The sequence below is a fragment of the Psittacula echo genome (genome assembly GCF_963264785.1).
Source record: "Psittacula echo genome assembly, chromosome: 11".
In the NCBI taxonomy this organism is placed as follows: domain Eukaryota; kingdom Metazoa; phylum Chordata; class Aves; order Psittaciformes; family Psittacidae; genus Psittacula; species Psittacula echo.
In genome coordinates this window covers 1488356-1505153 of record NC_137746.1, presented here as the reverse complement: position 1 = coordinate 1505153, position 16798 = coordinate 1488356, and positions in this window count along the sequence as shown.

Below are 16798 nucleotides of genomic sequence, written 5' to 3'. Positions count from 1 at the left end.
AGGGTGGGATGTGCAGCCAGGAGCGGGTGGGTGATGGGCTGGAGCAGCCCATGTTCAATGTGTATTAACACCAGCTCCAAGCTCCAGTAATGACTTTGGGGCTCTGACAGCTCGGTCCCCTATAAGTGGCTGGTCTGTGCTCATCTGCAGTGACCAAATGCACACCTTTGGCCCTTCTACCTTCTGAGTTGTCTTCTTCCAGCACTGTAAACCTGCAACCCCTGCCACAGGCAGGGACCCCTTCCACTGGAGCAGCTTGCTCCAAGCCCCTGTGTCCAACCTGGCCTTGAGCACTGCCAGGGATGGGGCAGCCACAGCTTCTCTGGGCACCCTGGGCCAGCGCCTCAGCACCCTCACAGGGAAGAGCTTCTGCCTAAGAGCTCAGCTCAGTCTCCCCTCGGGCAGGTTAAAGCCATTCCCCTTGGCCTGTCCCTACAGGCCCTTGTCCAAAGCCCCTCTCCAGTTCTCTCCAGCTCCTTCCTTGGCTGCTGGTGCAGGTTATTCCACGGCAACTCTCAAAATGGTTAAAACTACTTTGCGTCAGTAGCAGCCTTATGCAGAAAAGCTCGGCTGTGGTACAGAGGAGTCACTTTTTCTCGTCCAAAAACCAGACTTGTTTGTACATTGATTTTTGCAGCCATTTGAGAGTTGCTTTAAGGTTTTTCCAGGTTTTTTTAAACCTTATTTCCAGTTCCCATGAAAGAAGGAAAAGGAACCCAAGGAGAGAAGGATCAGATAAATGGAGACCAGCACGTGCTGAAGGAAATCAAATCTGCCTATGGAGAAGGTAGGACCACCACAGAGGAAATGAATGTGATCTGTCCATTGTCTCTGCTCTTCTGCCAGCTCCGGCCGGAGCTTGGCCCCCGGTGGAAAGATCAGTGCTAATTTATCCATGTGAAATAAAGGATTATGCTAAGCAATAAAACCACTGAATTGGAGACCTCCAGATCCATTTTGCTTTATTTTCCAAACTATTTGGGGAATGGACAAAAAGCCCATCAGGGAAGGAAAATACCAGAGTGTGCGGAGTTCAGTCATTGTTTAACGTGAAAGAGCAATCTCAGGATGGATCCTAGAAGCTTATTTTTAAATCATAGGACTCACACAGACACAAACCCTCTTTTGCTAAGTGTAAGCATGTAAATAAAACCTAATATCAATGGATATAAGAAATAAAGCAAAAAAGAGGGATCTGTGCCCGGGGTCTGGAGTGTCAGGAAGGGTCTGTACCAGGAGCCAAAAGTTCCAAGGGGGGGTTAAACACCATTCATGTCCCAAGGCCAAGTGGAGTGAAGCACAAGGGTGCTCTGCAGTGCCTTTGTAAAGGTGGAATTACTCCACAGAAGTTATCCTGAGTAAGAAATCAGTGTTTCCATAATATCCATTGCCTCTCAGTGAGCTCCAATGGGCCCCCAAACTGTAACCTCAGGTGATGCTTGGCTGGAGCCATCTGGGCACCAGGAGGTGGTCCTTGGAGCATCCTCCAGGCACAGTGCGCAGCGCTGCCTCCTGCCCATGGCCATCACACCCAGCAGCCGAAGGGTCTGGAGGCAGCACAAGGGGCTTCGTCGGTCAAAAAGCCCCATGCCCACAGTCCCACAGCCCATGGGCAAAGAGGGCAGCAGATTGGAGGGCCGATGAGGGGAAAAGCCCATCTTCCACCAGGGTTTGTGTTTGTGTTTGTTGTTGCTTTAACCAAAGGGGCTGGAGCTCGGTAATTAAAGGCTCAGTGGCTCTAATTGGAATAGGTTTAAACTCGAGGTCAAAATCCCTTCTGGCACTTCCTCTGCCTAATAACCATCAACAGAAATCAAACAAATCCAACTGGCTCCAGCCACTAATCTGCACCCAGCAAAGGTCGTGGTGGTGATAAGGGAGTGCAGCGGCTGCACACAGCCCTGCGTGGAGACACAACAGCCCAGCGCCGAGGGTGCAGCACCCACCCCCGCTTGGGGTGGGATGGAACAGTGTCAGTGCCAGGGGATGAGCGACAGTGAGTCAGTCCCTGCTTGGATCAGTGCTGGGGATGGAGAGAGGACGGGGCATGTTGTGCCAGTGCAGTGCGTGGGACAGGGATGGGGAGCGTTCAGCATCGCTCAGCACGGCTGTTCCACCAAAATGCCCGTTTTTTTGGGGCAGAATGAGGAAACCGAGGCTGTGATGGGGGTTTAAAAGGAGGGTTTGTAACCGAGTGGTAATTCCCTTGTGCCTGGTGGTGCTGAGCACGGTGTGTGCGGGCTGCATCCTCAGCCCACCCACTGCTGCGCTTCCTGCCACCGCCGGAGGTCACTGCCCCTGCCAGGTCGCCGTTTAACTGCCTGTCTAATTGTGCCCTAATGTGGCCGTTAAAGTGATCTGAGAGGAGGGAGAGAAAGAAAAGGAAAGAAAAGGGGTTGCAGATGTACAATGGTCAACACCGCGGGGCTGGGATGCAGCGAGTGTGCGTGGGGCCATCTGTCCATCCATTCATCCATCCATCCATCCATCCCTCCTTCCCTCCCTCCCTCCATTATCCATCCTGCCCTGCTGCAGCTCTGCCCATCCTTGCTGCAATGCTTGCAGCAGCTTTTGCCTACAGATTGCATCATTTTGGGGCTCTCTGTCGCTGCTCCCCTCTCTGCCAGCCCGCTCACATGCATTGCAGTGTGTGGATTAAAGGGCAGCACCTGCAGTGCCCCAGCTGAACCCTGCAGTTCCCTGTGCTGCAGCTGCAATCACTGCTGCCTCCCTCCTGCAGCTGTGACCAGGGGGAGTGCTCAAAAGCCCCACCTGTGCCTGATGCTGTTTCCTCTGGGACTCCTGTGCCTGCAGCAGGGGATGGGGAGCCCCTGCCTGGGGGAAAACCCATTTCCCCTGCACCCCATATAGGCTGCAGCGTGCAGCACCACCATCACCCTTTGCCATGGGGTGTGCTCCTTGTTTGTGCATTGAGTTACTGCTTTGGTTCTCCAAGTTGCACAGAGGTAAGTGGGACCAGCACAAAATGTGTGGTTAGGGTTTGTCCCTCTGTTTGAGTGGTGGAGCTGCCAATGGGGCTGGGTCACTGCTGGGGGAGCTGCTGATGGCAGCACACTGCCGCTCAGGAGAGGGGCAGCAGAAATACTTTAACTTCAGTCTAACTAAAACCCCTTTACAAGAGGCCCCCAAACCCAACCCACCAGTGCCCAGCACATCTGAAGGCTGGTTGAAGCCTGCAGGTGCAATCAGCGACACAAAGAATAACACAGAGCTTGGCTTTGACAAGATGATGTTTTAAAACTCTCAATTCAAGCCCCTGAAACAGCTGCAGTTTCTGAAGTACAGGGCAGTGGCTGCAGCAAGGGGGATAGAGCTGCAGTGGTTACCTGATGTAGATGTGAGCTGGTTCTGAGTTTGACTGGGAACTCTTCACACCAACTCTCTGGGTTGTATCTGAGACCGGTCCCTTCGCAGACCAGCCCCTGGTTTCAGGGCTGCCACTGCAGAGCTGCAGCTCCTGACAGCCTCCTCTTCCCAGAGCCATCGCTGAAGGGTGCCCCCAGTGATGTCCCTAACTCTTTGTTTCCAGGTGTCTCTGTGTCCCCACATGGTGTGATGCGGGGTGCCAGCGCTGGATGCTGCAGACCTGGCTGGCCCTGCTGACCCTGCTGGGCTGTGGAGGTGGGCGCAGCACTGATGTGTCTTGTTCATCCCTCGGGCAGCTCTCTGCTAACACCTACATGGAGGTAAATCAGGCTTGGCTTTAGGGCTGGGGTCTGGGGAAAGCAGAGCTGCAGCCAGTGCAGCATTTTGAGTGTCTGAGGGGAGTGGGAACCGGATGCTTTAGGCGCAGGACCTGGTGTCTGCAGCTCTGAGCTGCCCCTTGGCTCCTTTGTGAAAGTCCATTTCTCTGCTCCATTGTGTGAGTGGGATGAAATTGGACCTAATTACTCATGAATGGGCAAAGTGATTTTGTCTGTTATAGCAGAGCACTTCTATCAGGGAATTGAGAAGCACAACCTAGGGAATGGATTTCCTGTGGTGTGGGATGCAAAGCCCCATCCCCAGGCTTCCGGATGAGCTACTTGTGCTTAATTCCTTCCATTTGTGTGGGTGCTGATGTCGGTGTCCTCGTCTCTCGATGGTTTCAGTTGTTTGGAGCAAAAGCTCTTAAATTCTTGGAGGAATTTTACTGCCATCCCAATCTGCAGCCCGAAGAGCAGGAAGCTGCTCCGAAGGACTCAGGATGAATCCAGTGCCAGATTCTGGCACAGGGCAGTGAGGTGGTGAGCAGAGGTATCGGGTACCAGCCCCTTGTCCTTTGGTCCTGCCTGGTTTTCTAGGAAGGCTTTTATCAGACAATAGGATCTATTGCCCCAAGCTTTTCAGCTGGAAATGAGGAGGAAGAAGCATTTTACAGCCCAAGCTTTCCGAAGCTGCTGGGAATGACTTCCTCTGCACATTAAGCAGAGCCTGACCCAGCTGACAGCAGGTGAGGTGAGGAGGAGGAGGCGGCAGAGGAAGGCTCTGCCTGCTGCCTTTCCCCCCAGTTATCTCCTCTTTGGCCCAATGTGTGTCCTCCTGATTGGGATATGGCTTAAACCTTCTGATGGGAATATGCCTGTGCAGCCCTGCTGAATGACACCCAAAGGGTTATTCCAACCTCTCCCTCATACAAGAGGATTTGGAAGCTCAGCAAGTGCTAAGAGGAGAGATGCAATTGAGGTGCTTGCTTTGCTGGAGATACAATACTCCTATTAATCAAGAGCTTTGTTTCTGTCCCTGATAATTGAAGTCAATTGCTTTCTGCAATCAGGCTGGGAAGTTTCCTTTCCGACCATGATGTGAGCTGTACATGATTTCCAGTATTTAGGCTGCTTTTAGTGCTCTCCCTTTAATTCCATGTACGCAGCCGATTGCTGTCAGCCTGCAGCAGTGGTGCTGGAAGGGCTCTGTTCCTCTTTAGAACAGGAGGGATTTCTTTGTCTTGCATTTCTTGTTCTCACCCCAGGCTCTGCTCCCCGGTGCATCCTCGAGGTAGAGCTTGGGTACCTCTGAGGTTGGCTTTGTTCTACCCAAGCCGTGGCCCTGCGCTGAGTGTGGGCTGCAGCATCCCTATGGCCTGTGGGCTCAGCAGGAGGAGAACTGTTTCTAATCTGGTCCAGCAGAAAATTCCTATTCCAGATTAGAAATTAAGGCCATGAAGTGAGCGTGAGTCATTCTGTTTGCTGCGGTCACGGTTTTTCCTCTCATTAATCTTACGGCCTGTTTTCACTGCTGGGATCTGAATGGGAGGGAAGGCTGCGGAGCAGGATGGAAACGCCGTCTCCTGGTCCAGCAGCTCTCGTTGCATCATGCACAATTGCCAGTATCTTTTTCTAATTATTATTTATTTGAATTCTTTCCATTCTGTAGCGTATCTCCGTGTTGTCCCAAGTGTTTTGCAATGGCTGTGTTGGAAAAACATGATGAGGCTGTCAGTGCCATGGGTTAGTGGTGGCCTTGGCAGTGCTGGGGAACGGTTGGACTTGATGAGCTTAAAGGTCTTTTCCAGTTGATTCCAAGGTTCTATGATATTGAATTTGCATGGATCTTAAAGGGGAAATAAAGCATTCTCAAACTGAAATAAGAAAGCACACAGAAGGCTTTGGCTTGGCTTTGTCCTGTGGCTTCAATGTCTGAAGCCAAATCCATCCCTGGGCCAATCCCACTGTAGGCATTGATGCCGAATAGGCACATCCCAGGGTTTAGCTCTTGCTCATGGTAAGAGCAGATTTGGGCTGGTTGTGGTGACTTGAATTACTGTCTCTGTGGCCAGTAGGCAGAAGAGAGGAGCCGGTTGTACTCTGGATTGCAGCAGCTCTGTGCTGTGATGACACGATCTAAACATTAAGGATCCTGCTTCTTGGGGAAATGCAGGAATCCAAACCATCTGGTAAGCTTGTTTGTGCTTGTGTTGCCTTCCTTCATGCCTTTGTTCATCCCTTCCAATTACTGCTTCTAAGTATAAACTTAAAACAGAGACTAGGCCGAGTTTGTGGGGAACATATGGACAGATGGAAAATAAACAGCATGAGGAATTCCTGGCTAATGAGCTCTTGGATGATAAGATACCACCAAAAAAAAAGAGGCAAAGAGGTCTGTCCTTCCATGAGAAGCAAATTTCCCTACTGATACCCAACAGCACTTTGATGCTGCGCTGCAGTGTATCTCCCTCACAGTCTACTCAGGCTCCAGCCTGCTGAGGACCCGGTTCTCTGTTGTCTACATTAGAGCCATACTCACAGGCTCACTCGGACCACGGTGACGGGCCAGGACCCCTGGAGCATCATGGCTGAGCTACAGCTGAGGCGATGGAGGAGCCGCATCCTGCCCGGGTCTGTCCCAGCAGCACCAGCCGGTGGCACTGGCTCCGTGCTGGCTTTCCACGAACAGCACGTGTTTCCCCTCCTGGCCTCCCCTGGTACATATGCAATTAATTACTGCAGCTGAACAACAGGAACTCGGTCCTTCCTCCCCAAGTTCAAGGTTCGCGTCTCTCTTTCTTCCTGGCAGAAGAATAGATGTTTCCTTGCACTTGAGGCAAGAGCTGCTCTGCTGGCTCTGTTTGTTTGTGGTTAGGTGGCTGCTTGGGTTATTTTTGGTGCAGGGTTTCTGATTAACAGCTACTGCAAGTCAAGGTGTTCCCTCCGCCTGGCTTAGGCACCCACATCTGATCCTCGGAGCTTCTAAAACACCCTTGCCTTCCTCTGAAAGCCCCTGGAGCAAGCTGAAGGCGAGCCCTTCGCATCCAGGTGTGTGCCTTGGTTTTCAGAGCAGTGATTTATACTGACACGTTCTTTGTAAGTTCAAAGAAATGGCATTTTCCCATCCACAGCCTCTGGGAATAGTGGAGGGGACAAAACTGGGGCCATGCTGGAGCTGCGCACGCAGGAGAACATCACAGAGGGGTTCCTATGGGGTGAGCAGGGACTGCTGCCTTGCTGGGCATCACTGTTCCTTCCCAGCTCCCTCAGCCGGTGTCCAGATCTCCCATAGCTGATGGTCACAGGCACTGCTGTCTCTGGCTGTGGGGCAGGGAATGACCGGGATGCTGCCTACGGGCAGTAGCTGTGGAAGGCAATTTTACTGGGGGGTGAATGGGCTGACAGTGAGCCTGGGGATGTGAGGGGGAATCCAGCAACTGGACAGAGAGCTGGGGAAGGAGAGGGAGGTCTTGGGGGTGGCACAAGTGGGAAGGGGAGAGGTAAGAGACCAACCCCCGAAAATTAAGCCAAGAATAGAAGTGGTTCCCAGGGGTGTGTGTAAGGGCTGAGGGGTTTCTGCCCCAGCAGTGGGGGGCTGTAGGACTGTGCTGGACACTGGCTGGGGCAATACACCGATTGTGTGTGGGGGGTGTATTTCAAGCTGCTTATGATGCAAAATAGCCTCTGTTCAATGAACGCAGCACTGGAGCGTTTCCTTCCAGAGAGCAGGAATGCAGTTCTGAATGCCTCTGTGGCTCTCTTCTTCTGGCCAAAATACTGTCTCAGTGTAAAACCCGAATGAGGTGACAGGTTTTGATCCCACTCGAAAACAAGTAGTTAAAAATCAAAGCAGCGAGAGCATTGTTTGGTCCTGGTTTGTGCCTTTTTCCAGGGGAAATGGGGATTCTTTAATTGGCTCAGCTGGAGCAAAAACCCCTCGGATCAAACAGGGAGTGAGCTGGAACAACAAAGAAATGTCCTGGTATTTCTTTTTCCAAGTTTAGAAATGGAAGTCAGGGCAGCCTTGGGATTTGTGGGAATTCCTCTGTGCATTGTTAAGAGGTGGAGGAAGTGGTTTAAAGTTTAGCCACTGGATTCTGCATTGCAAAGCAGGGGCCAGCTTCCACTTACCCAGCGCAGGTTGCCCCTGGCTTGGCTGGCAGGGCTGCAGGCAGCTGCCTGCTCCCATGCACCAAGGGGCCCTACACATCTACCTCCTGACCAAGGCAACTGAGCCATGCAAACACCTCTGGGGGGGTGTCACCATGCCCCCCTCGCCATGCGGGGCTCTCTGATGGCAGTCAGCCTAGGGAAAGAATGGGGACATTTTTCCATCCCTGCTGCTATTTCTTTTGCGGCTGCTTGGCACAGCCGGGGTCGGAAAAGGTGGATTCCAGTCACTGTCAGCTCCTCGAGGAGCTCTCCCCATTCCTGTACAAAGCTGTTCATGGGGATCTAGGTCACACTTGTACGTTTTGACTGCCTGGTTCCCAAAGCCGTGAGGGTCACTAGGTATCAAACCAGCCTATAACGTCCCCGTGTAGAGTATAAACATACTGGGTGGTGAATAGAAGCACGTGCGCCGTTTGTTTCCCTGGTTTCGGTGTGCTGTTTGCTGTCCAACCTGCCTGTGCAGCCAGAGGGTAGAGCCTGTTGTCTGCTGGCTGGGTTGGAGTCCCGTGAGGCTGGGAGGCAGGGCATGAAATGGGATGTGCTGTCTCGGGGTCCCCTGTGGGGATGTGTCCCCCCCACTGGGCAAGAAGCAAGAGCCCCATGGGCTCCTTCCAAGGAAAGCCTCTGGAATACCCTCGGAGGGGATGGTTTTCCCACCCCTGTGACCCCGCGCTCTGCCTCGGGATGGGTGTTATGGTCCTGTGGGGCTGTTCCGCAGGGACCACGCTGCTCCTCTGTGCTGGGGGTTGACGCTGTTGCTTCTTGCTGCTGGCAATTGGTGGGGTGATGCTCTGGGGAGCAGCACCTGAAAAGACATCTACTTATATAGGGCATAGCACCTGGCCATGGGGCAGGAGGGGATGAACTACAGAGCGTGGCGATGGGATGTGCAGGGCTGTGGTGAAAGGGCCCCGCTCAGCATCCCTGCCAAGTACCTGGTGTGCACCTCAGGATGGGGAGGGATGGGCCCTGGTTACATCATTGGACCTGGTGCCTTTCCAGGGTCCTGTGTGCTGGGTTCTGAGGCAAGGGCAGACCTCCGATCCTCTGAGCTGGCTGAGGCTGTGGCATCTGGCACAGGGCAGCCCTGGCCAGCGCCGCGTTATCCTTCCCTGCGTGCAGGCACTGTCCTGCACCGGGGCTGAACGTGTTTCCCACTGAATCCCAGCACAGAACCCGAGGAGGCTGTCCTGGACCAGGCAGGGTCTCAACTGTGGCCCAAGAGCAGGAACCCTGAGGCCAAACCCAGGCTCTGGGTGAAGCAAGGGGGATTTCTTCCTTTTATTCCCCTAAACACCTTGTGCCCATGGGCTCTGCTGTTGGGCAGCAGCACTGCAGCTGCCTGACTCTTGTTCCAGGTCAAAGCCACCCTGCATGAAGGTGCCTGAAGAGTAGCTCTGCCCAGCACCAGGCGTTGTCAGCTCCATCACAGTGGATGACTTTTAGGTGAGCAGTTTTACATACAGCCTGTCCAGTCACGGTTGGTTTTGCTTCTTGTTCTGACTTTTTAATGCAGTTTCTTCCTGCAGTCAGTGAAGTGCTGTGGAAGTTAATGTGAACCAGTGTTACATTTTTGTGTGTTTTGGGTTATTTGCCTGGGCTTTTATTAGGCTTGTCATGCAAGTCCTCATGCAAAAATGTAAGAGAAAAAGCTCTGTGTGTGTGTGTGTGTTCGTCCTGCGGATCACATCCAAGCCCATCAATACACGATGCAGGGAATTGTTCTTTGTTTGTCAGGGAAATTAAGTCCCGGTATGAGGAAGCCCTCGGGGCGATGAGTGGTACCTATTGTTTTATTCATGCTCTCTGTCAGCCTTGTCTTTCCCAGTGCCTGCCACATGCTCCACATGCTCTGCCTTATGGAGGTACTGGGACTGGGATGTGTCTGCTGTGAGAGGGGCTTTGAGACACCAGCAGATCCTAGGGGATCCACACCGGATTTTTTTCCACTTAGTTTTTTATATATATATATATATATATATATATATACACACACACACACACACATATATATATATGCACATATATATACATATATATATGCACATATATATACACACATATATATACATACATACATATATATATGGGATTTAGGAGCTAGTTTGACATGGCTGGCACAGCCCTGGCTTTGATTTCTGGTTGGGACAGGGATGACCTGGGCAAGGGTCTCCAGCAATGTCACCCTTGTGTCCATGTCCTGTGGCTGATGCCATCCTCTCACTTGTCAAGGAAGCAGGAGACACATTTTAGTGCAAGTGATCATAGACTGGAGGAAGAACCTGATATGGAAAGAAGCTGCCCCTTGCAACACCCCAGAGATCCCAACTTGTGTTGGTGCTGCTAAACTGTGTTACTTTGGGTTTATTTTCAATCTCTGAGGAAATGGGGTGGTTTCTGTAGCATTTCCCAGTATCTGACAGCCTGCAGGAAGCTGAAAGCTTCTCTGCTGACTCCTTGCTGGAAGTGTACCTGCAGCCAAAGTCCTGCTCATTTCCTTTGGGCACCAGGCTGGGTGCTAAGGCAGCTCCTGCAGCAAATTACACCCAGCCAGAAGCTCCCGAGCTGTGATACAGACTTTTCCACTGCACACACGACTGAAAGAGCCTTTCTTGACATAAAGGGCACAACTCTGAGTGATTCAATTTGAGCAAAAAGCTTAGCTCGCGATGCACCATCCTCTGAGTACGGCAGCATCAATGCCCATGAGATGCTTCGATCCTTCTGCAGCCGTTTGCAGTGGTACAAAGTAGCTCTAAAGATCCTGGTTTGGTTCCATTCCTTTTTTCACTGCTAGGACTGAAATCTCTGTGTTGATTTTAGCCTTGTTGGCAACAGGGTCCCCAGGCACCATCTCAGGCACAGGGCTCCCCCGGCAGGGATGTGAGTGAGACGTTATTGGTGCTGAAAGGGGCTGCTGAAGCGTGTCCTTCAGTTAGCACAAACCTAACATTATAACACTTATGGTTGACGTTTCAGGGCTTTGAACTCCCTTGTTCCTTCTGAAGTATGTAATTTTGGGGGTAGCCTTTTTGTTGCAGCATAATCATTATTATAATAACTTTATTTCCAGTGCTTGTGGCAATGGAAACCAAGGAATCCAGAGGGAGCAGGAAAACTGCTTTGTGAACTGACAGAAGGAATCGTGTGAACTGGAGTTGCAGTGGAGGTGCACTGCTGAGAGCTCCTGGCTCCCAGGACCTGCTCTAGGCTGAGGAAGCAGCTCCTGCTCTGGGCTGTCCTTCCATTAAAGCTACTGTGACTGTAAACACCAGGTTTAGTCTCCCTTGAGCTCCTGGCAGTGCTCCATGCCATCACGTCAAGGTGCTGCATAGGGTTATGTGCCATTATCCCAACAGCCGGGTGTTGTGTTTTAGCCTGGAATGCCATTTTAGAGCGTTACAATCCTTATTTGTCTTTTTATCTCTACACAGAGTTAGTGCTGAGAGTCACTAAGTACATGCAAATGGTCTAGCCAGTGAATTACTTGCAGCTTGGATGAGCTGTTCAAGGCTGGCCCTGGTTTGAGTGAGGCTGGGTGGCTTCTCTTGAAGCCGTCTGAGATCCTCTGTTGTGTGAGGCTTTCACATCAAAACCCCAAAAAGCTGTTCCTGGTTCTGGTTTGTGTGTTCCAGTTTCAGCCGGGAAGCAGGAGCTGCGCATCCTTCCCCTGGGTTACAGCAGGCGCTTGCAGAGGCTCTTTTGGTCTTTGCTCCTGGGAGAACCTGGGTGCTTGGGCACCCTCTGCCCTGCCCGAGGGATGGGAATGTTCCCTCCTGGAAACCCATCAGCAACCTGAGGGGAAACCTGGGCTCTGAAGTCAGAGCACAGCTCAGGGTGGGTTGTGTGTGCAGGTGAGATGCAGTGGTTGGCATCCCAGCATCCCGGCATGGTGGGACTCCTTGGATGGAGCAGAACGGGCATGCTGGGAGAGGTTAAAAATGCTGAGATATGAGGATTTTCTTTAATATTCATTTTTTCCTCATAGCTGAAGGGAGAAAAGAAGGGGGATGGGGAGGAGTTGTTAGCAATAGAGAATGAGCTTTTACAAAGACCTCGTGTCCAAAGCTCTTTAACTTTTCCTGGCATTTCCCATCCATTCCATTGTTAAGCCCTCGGCTGTTCGAAAGCGGCGCCGGGCCAAGGCGTGCGGTGATCTTAGAGCGGAGGCTTCTGCGCTCTCCTGTTTATGCCCCTCGCAGCGTTTGCTCCAGGTTCGGTTTCCTACTTTGAAGAAAAGAAAAGAAAAGGGGGGGGGGGCAGAAAAAAGGAATCTTTCATTTGTGCAGCTCCCCCCACCCGGGTGCTGTGAGGAAAAGAGCACCTCGGTGGTTTGCAGGGAGAGGATGGACCTCAGCGCATTCCCACAACTTACGAGAGGAGACAGGAAGGCCTCAGTGACTCATAAACACTACCAGACTCTGTGTACGAGCTCCTCTTTGTTGTTTGTTATCCTTCATTTCATGGTTTTCCTTCTTTTGAGCGTGTTTGTGTGTTTTAGCCGATGCCATCGTTCTGTCGGGATGCTTTGTGTGTGGTTCCCACACAGGAGCAGCGTTGTCTGCCCCGCCGCTGTGCTCACAAGGACAAAAAAAGCAGGCAGTGGAAAGCCTCAAGGGCTCCATTTGGTGCCACATCCGGACGAGGGGATCATGGGACAGGGAGAAGGAGCAGGAGAGATGTTTCCCTGGTGTGGGTCAGCTGTTGCTGTGCCCCAAGCGGGTCAGGACCTGGCAAACAGAGGCTCAGAGCTCCCCAGCTGAGCAACCCTAAATCCATCGCTCCTTTGTTGTTCACATGGTGCAGGGAGGGTGAGAGCACCACGGCCAATATGACCTGGCATTTAGCCCTCCATGCTAGGCTGTGAGCCCCACCATGGCTCCTGGTGCTGCTGTGGTTCCTCTGAAAGTCCGGTGTGCCCTCGTGTGCTGCCAAAGGCAGGATGGAGAGGTGCTTGTCCCAGCAGAGGCAGCAGATCTTCCTGATTTATTTAAAACCAGTTATTTGTCAGAGGGACGGGATGAGTTTCCCTTTAGCAAGGAGGTCTTCATTGCTCTGTGTGGACGTTTGTGTGGTTCATGTGTCCTGCCTTACACAGGATGCCCATTTTCCTTTACCCCTTGCCCTCCCACCAAAATCTCTTCTGCTATTGCAGAGTGCATGAGTTGATACCCCCGTTTTGTCTTGGAGCTGGAGACTGTCTATGCCAATGTTATGTTGGTATAAGAGGCTTCTTAGCATGCTATAAGGCATGGAGAAAGCCCTTCTGAATGAAGCATTTCGCTGATGTAAGACATTATTTAAGTGACATAGCTGCCAGCTGAGCTGATCCCTGTGTGTCAGGAGCACCTCTTGGCTGTCGGTGTGTCCCTGCCTACCCAGGGGTCTGAAACACCTTTCCGTGCTGTGCTCTGGATTGGGGGACAAGAACAGTGAGGCTCTTTAAATGTGCTCCAAGTTTTAGAATCACACAAGCAAGCCCTAAACTTTCCCAAGGTGGCTGAGTAATCTTGTTTGCTTTAGCATCTCAGTCCCCCAATTACCCAAGTGAAGGATGTTGCCTCTTTAAACAGAGTTCAAAAAGCCCAAGAATTCTTTATAAATAGCTCACATCCTCTTGATAACAACCCGGCTGCTATTTATTGCCCACTTCCCCTCAGACAGACAGGTCGGAGTACTCGGAATCGCACTTCCCATGGAATCCAGAGGAACTCGGTTGTTCAGGTTCCTACAATTGTTTGTCGCTCTGGGTTTCCTCTGCAGTTTATGGGGTTTAGCCAGGATAACCCTGAGCAGGGGCTGGCTGAGGGATCATTCAGATGTATTGCTGCCTCGCTGGGGTCCTACACTGCGTTTCCCACTCTTTCCTTTGGGACTGGCAGAGAAACCCATTGCTTCCCAGCAGCACAGGGGCTTCCCAACTCGGTGTTTTTCCACCTCCTGGCCTCAGTGAGCAATCTCTGGCCTTATTTTAGACCCCAGCCTCCTATTCACTCAAACTGTGCGGCCTAAGCAGTGTCTCACGTGGCTGAGATGGGTGCTGCTTCTCAGTGCTCCCCCAGCTCTGGTGGTGCTGTTGCTTTTTGTCAGGTTTCCAGGTAGATCTGTGCTGGTGAACTGGGGTTTGTCCTGCCTAATTCACACCAACATGAGTCCAGTCACTCAAATATGGCTGGAGGTTTCTTAGCAGTGGGTACAGACACTCATGTGAAGGAAAAAGTACATTTGGTTGTTGTCTTTATAAGGATTAGTTACAGGAATGTGCAGAATCTGTGCTAAGAGCTCACAGTCTTCATGAAAAGCAATTAAATACTGCACCAACAAGAGTGGACTTTCTTATGCTTACATTTATGCTTCAGCATCTGTTTGGACCAGAGGGCTCCGCTGAAGAGCCAATGTGTGGACCATTTCCTTCCCAGCTCCGAGCAGGAGGATTTTGCTGCTTCGCACACGGTTGGATGCCCCAGTGCAGTAACTGGAGCGAAGGGATGTGGTGCGGAACATCCCAGTTTCATGCTCTGGGAATATCATGGTTTTGATTAGGAAAACCCAGTTACAAAACTGCACCTCATAATCACAAACATACCTGGCATCGAGCAGAACTTGGGCTTATGATTTATTCATCAGAGTTTCTTCTGCATGAACTTCTATTTATTCTGTGTTGTAAGGGGAGAAAAATATCAATGAAAACTGCAGTTCTGTGGAGCAAGCGGGTAGCACATGTTTGCCTTCCCTCTGCTCAGGTATGCTGAGAAGTACATTTTATCAGGCTGTTTATTGAGGAAATCTGGACCTTTATGCTTGGGAGCACAAAACCTGCTTGGGTTTGCAGAGCCCAGCCAAGCCAGGAAGGGAGCAGGAGATGCTGGGCTGCATCCCAGGGATGCTGCCCCACTGCCTGGAGGGGCCATGGTCTGGGAAAAGCAAGCCAAAACCTTAGAGATTGAAATCCTGGCTGGATTTCCAGGATCTCCTTTGCTATTCTCTGGGTTTAATAGGCAGTGGGGGTGAGCTCTGAGTCCTTGAGCTGTCACTCAGCCCAAGCTGCTGGTGGGTGACAGTTAAGCCTGTGTGAAATAGGTGCAGCTATCCTGGCACCAGGGAGACCCAAAGGTTTGGGGTTCTGATTTAAAACCTTCCCCAGTCATGCCTTTGGCTGCTGTTTCTCAGCTTGCTCTTGGCGTTTTTTGCCTGCCACAGCAAACCCTGAGCAAGCAGCAGAAGCCCCAGTGTACCCTGGTTGGGTGCCCAGGGCTGCTTTCCATGGGGTCACAATGGGCTCCAGTGGCGTGGGCACGAGCAGCATCTTCCACGAACCCCCTTCGTCCCTATTCTGCCTCAAAACCTGGCGTCCAGCTTGGGTCCCCAGGGTCTGTTCTGGGCATGAGTGGCTCTGAGCTCCCTGAACCCAAGGCCTGTTGAGGCTGAGCCCTGAGCTAGCGTGAGGTGCAGGAGGAGGGGTGCGACCTGTGTCTCCCTGATGAAATGTTTGCCTTGACCTCTATGAGCATCCCGTTATTCCCCCGAAAAGGAGCATTCCCTTTGTGAGCGCAGGTGCCCTCTGAAGGCTCCTGCTCATTCCTGGCTCTTTGAGGAGGTCCCTGATGTTTTACGGTGCTCAGCAGGGGCCGGGGCGGGCAGCCGGTGATTCAGTGTCTCACACGGGAGGTAGCTGTCATTAGGAAGTAAAGCAGAATGCAAAGGCAATTCATCTTTGTCCCGGCCATTTGTCTGCTGTTCACAAAAGGCCAAAATTCATCCATGGATGATGTGTGCTGGTTGTGGATCTCCTGCGAGGAGCCAGCTCCTCATCTGGCAGGGCACAGGGTTCTCCCTCCTGGCACTGCCACTATGGTGCCCATACACACCATTGATGTTGAATCCCAGTGATGGAAATAATTCATTACTCAGCAAAATCATTTTAAAGGAATTTCAAAATTAGCTTTTAATCTCATTTCTGTAAGTTTCAGCCCATTCACTCAGGGTTAATGCATTGATTAATGGGTATTTTGAATGCTTCGGTTCACTAGAAATTCCCTTTCTGGTCTGACCTCCAAGAGCTGTGCTTACTTTGGACCTGATGGTGACCTGGGAAGTCTGGTTTACTTTTAGCTCTGTGTATCTCTTTGCTATCTTATAACTTGTGCTTATGCTGCTGGAATTGTTTTCATTCAATGGTCAGATATTGAGAATGATGTAAAAAAAGCTATTTCAAAAAGGTGATAATTCCAATTGATTGAGAAAATATTACATTAACAGCTACTCGTCAAATCAACAAGAGTGCTCTGGTTTGCTTCCAGCAGAGATGTGAACGTCGGGTTGCTATTTTAAAGCTTTATGTGCAAGACATCGGTCGGTGTTGCCAAACTCTGATTTAAATTTATACATCCTGGCTCAGTCTGTTCAAAAGAAACCCCAACAAACCACCACCAGAATAACAAATCCAGCATCTTTTCCTTCATGCAAATGCCATGATCCGTACAGTGTAGCTATTGTCTCTTTATCTGGCTAACTCAACGTTATTGTTTCAGTAGTAGTATTTCAGGCCAGGTAAAGCACTGAGGTTACCTTTGCGGATGACACAAACCATGGCAGGTCTTTTAATGACTCACAGCTCCATAGCACGTGCAAACAAATAACAGGAATGGTGAAAAGTAACCCAGATACTTTATTTTTAGCAGTCTAATGTGATGCTGGTGACACACGAGGCAGGAGGAGGGCAGGGAGGGTGGTGAGTGCTGGTGGATGGGAGCCGTGGGGGCTCCAGGATGTGGCTCAGGGGCCAGGCAGGGTGAGCAGGAGCATCCCTAACTCATCTGGGTAGTGGGGTCTTAGAGGGACCTCAAGGGGGAATGGCTTGAACCTGCCAGAGGGGAGACTGAGATGAGCTCTTAGGCAGAAGCTCTTCCCTGTGAGGG